General features: G+C 39.3%; 1 pseudogene; it reads left to right on the top strand.

The window, feature by feature from the left end:
• Positions 1-236: 236 nt before the first annotated feature.
• On the top strand, positions 237-2,997 carry LOC140522743 (enhancer of rudimentary homolog pseudogene; annotated as a pseudogene).
• Positions 2,998-4,385: the final 1,388 nt, after the last annotated feature.

The raw sequence follows: 4,385 nt of genomic DNA, 5'->3' as shown, positions 1-4,385 counted from the left end.
CTGACACACCAGCGCTCCTCCTTGTCCCTGGATCACCACTTAGGACTGTGATTTAAATCAGCCACAAGATTCCCCCTCCATCTGTAGGCTAAGAGATCCCAAAGCAGCCACTGCACCAGTGGCTGCCGCCACCTGGGCCTGAGGCTGGGGCAAGATCACATTCCTCTCTCACCCAAGTGAGAGAGCTTTCCCACTAACCTGTGAAACTGTCTTTAGCATTTTCCCATTGAGAAGTCATGACAGTGATTCAGCACCCTGAGGCCTACTTCAGTCTTGTCCGTGCTGGTGTGGCCCACACTAGGCTGCACTCAGCTCTGAGCCCTCTGTAGTACCCCTTCTGTCAAGTTTACAGATTGTCTTGGGCTGGAAATCTGTTTTACTCTGTCATTTTGCAGCTTCTGTTGCTCTAGAATTTGTTTAGAGTCATTTTTACAGGTATTTTGAGAAGTTTGGGTGGAGAGCTCCAGTACATCTCTGTTTCTACTCTGCCATCTTGGCTCCTACCCCCATCTATGTTCTCTTTCAAAACAATGACTGAAATGAAAATATATTTTGCATAACTGCACGTATATAAATATTGCTTGCCTTCTCAATGGTGGGGGAAGAAAGGGAGGGTTGGAAAGAATTTGAAATTCAAAATTGTTAAAAATGAGAGTTAAAATTTTTACATGTTACTGGAAAAAATAAAATATTAATTTAAAAAGATAAAAGGAAGGTAATAAACAGAGGAACAGAACTATTATTAAGGGTGTGGGCAATAAGAGATTTTTGTGTAGACAGCAGGACTTTAACTGGCTCCTGAATGAAGCCAGGAAAGGCAAGAAATACAGATAAGGAGAGAGTGAATTATAGGCATAGGGAGAACCAGTGAAAATGCACAGTCAGAAGTTAGAGGGTATTGTACAAAGAACAGCAGAGATTAATGTCACTGGGTTGAAAAGTATGTGGAGGGAAGTGAAGTATTAGAAGACTAGAAAGGTATGAGGGGGCTGGGATATGAAAAACATTGAATTCTATAAAAATGGGTGTTCAAACGTAGAGGTAATAAGGAGTCACTAAAATGATTGTTTGGGGGTGGGGAGGTAACATGGTCAGACTTCTATTTTAGGAAGATAGATACAAGAACTGAGTGGAGGATGGACTAGAATGGAGACTTGAGAGAGAGTGACCAACCAGAAAGTTCTTGCAATGGTCTAGGTATAAGGGCTTTCATCAAGTTGATAACAATGTCAGAAAAAAGAAGAGGGTGTGAATGAGAGATGTTACAAAAGTAGTATGAACAGGACTTTGCAAGTGGCTATATGGCACAGCAAAAGAGAGTGAGAGTTGAAGATGATCCTTAAGAGTAGTTGACTATGGGAGGAGGGTGGAGGTCTCACCAGTGTTAGGAAAGTTATGAAGATGAAGTTCAATTTGAACATTTAAAACTTAAGAAGTCTACAGGACATCTGGTTCAAGATGTCCAATAGTGAACTAGACATTTTAGACAGGAGGTCAGGAGAGAGGGTAGAGTAGAATAGATAAATCTGAGAATCATCTGAACAAAAGTGATAATGCAATGCAGCAGAGATGATGAGATCATCAACTGAGATAGTAGAGACAGTGAAGTGAAGAGAGCTCAGGGCATACCTTTGATGAACATCAATGACTGGTGGGCAGACCTAAGGAGATTGAGGAGGAAATGTCAGACAGTAGGAGAAAAACCAAGAAACAGCAGTGTCATGAAATCCTAGAGTGAAGAGAATATCAAGGAGAAGATGGTGATTGACAGTGTAGAGACATTGTAAAGTATGAGAATTGAAAAAAAAGTTAATCACATTTGGCAACGAAAAGACAAATAATTGCTTTGGAGAGATTTGTTTTAGTTGAATGAGGAAGCTGGAAGTCAGATTGCAAAGTAAATGAGATGGAAGATAGTGGAGTCACCTACAATGTACATACTTCACAAGGATTTTAGTCACCATATCTCTGGGCTGGATGGAATTTCATCAGTTTGATCAGTTCCCCAGGAAACCTTCACTGAAAGGTGCCATTTGGACCATCAGAAACTAGATGGACAATGGACATTAGGAAATGATTTTATCAACTATACTTTGAATATTAATCAAGCACACTAAAATTCAGGCTATTGTTACTCTTTCTTCAAAACAACTTACTACAAAGTAAGTTTCCTCCTTACATCTTCCAAATTGGTCTCTGTGCCTCTGATCTTTCCTCTTCACTCCATCCTCTCTGCAGCTGCCATGCTGATCTTGACACTACCCAGATCAGAAAGCTCAATTATTTCTGCCTTTTTAACTCTGAAATAAAATACAAATGCCACTGCTTGACAGCTGAAGGTGTTTCTAGTCTAGTTTCAATTTATCAATCTAGAATGATTTCAGATTATTCTTCCTCTTCCACTCTATGCTGTAGTCACACTAGACTATATGCTATTTCATGCAGATGGGATTCCATCTCCCATGTCCTTCCTTTTGTATTTCATCCCCCATACTAGGAATGGTCTCCTTATCTACTAAAGTCTCTTAGAATTCCCAGATCCCTTCATATCTTACCTCAGATTTTATCACCTGGGCTCAGCTTGTGTGCAGTGGTTGTGGGGGTGGCAGCAGCAGAGCTGAGCACGATATTACAATGGATCACTTGCTGAGTCATCAACAGAGGGAGCAATTTACATTTGGAAATTGTCTCATACCATTTTGTTGGTACAACCTACCAAGAGGCCAGAAGGCCGACCTTATGCTGATTATGAATCAGTGAATGAATTCATGGAAGGAGTTTGTAAAAATGTATGAAGAACATCTGAAGAGAATGAATCCCAACAATCCCTCCATCACATATGACATCAGTCAGTTGTTTGATTTCACTGATGATCTGGCAGATCTTTGCTGCCTTGTGTACTGAGCAGACACTCAAATGTACCAGCCCTACAACAAATATTGGATCAAAGAGATCTATGTGCATCTCCATCAGAAGGCCCAGCAAGTCAGCAAATAATCCAAGTGGTAGCCTTTGGGGGATGTGGGGAGGGCTTGCAAAATAGGTGTGTACAGCATGCTGTAGTAGGAGCTTTGTATTATAGAAGTCCTATTTCCATTTTGTTACAATCTAGTCAAGGTTGAATGTATGAGGAGATTTTTGTTTCATTCAATCTGAAACTCCTGTCCCTCCCTATTTTCATTTTCTTTTTTAAGTAGCTGAAAATTTCTCTTTGGTCAGTTAGCACTTGGTTACAGTTCTTCCAGCTGTTCATATCTGCTTATAATGTTCACTATACTTTTTCTTCTGTATGAGGGTTTTCCAGAATTTAGTTATGTCCTCAAAACTCAAAGGCTTAGTAGAGAATACAGTCAATCCTCTTTAGTTAGCTTTCTCTGACTGAATTTTTTGCCTCTGAGCATGCAGTCAGTCCTGTAAAACAACAATTTTACTGGCTACAGTGCTAGGAAAAATTGTACATTGAGCTGTATAAGTACATCTTGTTATATCATGCGAGAAGATTTTACCTCATGTTTCAGGCATAATAAGTAGCTCTCAGCTGCTCTGAATTTCTTGATTCTTAGTGAAGCAGCCTTTATGTAACAACAACCAATCCACATGTTCTGTTCTTTGACTTTGTTCAAGTATTCTTGCTACGAGTGAATGTCCTGGTTACACAACTTAGAGCTTTCGGCATTTCAGCATTAATTACTTACCATTGCATAGAAAATAAGAAGAGCAAACTAGCAATTAAAAGAAGTGATGAATTTATCATTTTCTTCTACTTAACCTGAGGTGTGCCTACACTGTCATACTTAGCAATAATTACAGTATTCAGTGATAATTCTATAGGATATCAATGGGTTAGAGTAGTGCTATCAAACTCAAATAGAACAGGATTCATGCACGTCACATATTGACTTAGAAAATCACAAACTAACATTATTATACATGTTGTATTTTTGTTTTACCAGTTGCATTTTAATCTGATTCTGGTCTTGGGAGTTTTGGGCCTCATGCTTGGGAGTTTGACACCTCTGCTAGAGTAGCTCTGGAGCTTAATGGATTAATCTACCTGCTTGATGTTTTGCTATGGTCAGAGTTAAAATTAAGCTCTGTTTTTAAAACAATACATTTAATAAATGAGTAAGTCAAATTGTGTCTTTTCTCTCTAGTTCTACCTGGAGAATAGCATTCTTCTTTATTTCTTCAACTGATCTGTTTTGTTTTGTTTTTACTTTAAAAACAATTCAGATTAGGGGCGGAGCCAAGATGGCGGAGTAGAAAGATGCACATATGCTAGCTCCGAACCCACAGCCCATAAAATATCTGTAAAAAAAGAACTCCCGGCAAATTCTGGAGCAGCAGAAGCCACAGAACAATGAAGCGGAGGAGATTTCTGCTCC

The sequence above is a fragment of the Notamacropus eugenii genome, chromosome 2 (assembly GCF_028372415.1).
Source record: "Notamacropus eugenii isolate mMacEug1 chromosome 2, mMacEug1.pri_v2, whole genome shotgun sequence".
In the NCBI taxonomy this organism is placed as follows: Eukaryota; Metazoa; Chordata; class Mammalia; order Diprotodontia; family Macropodidae; genus Notamacropus; species Notamacropus eugenii.
Note: the sequence above shows the minus strand (reverse complement) of the source record. Positions and strands in the feature narration are given on the sequence as shown.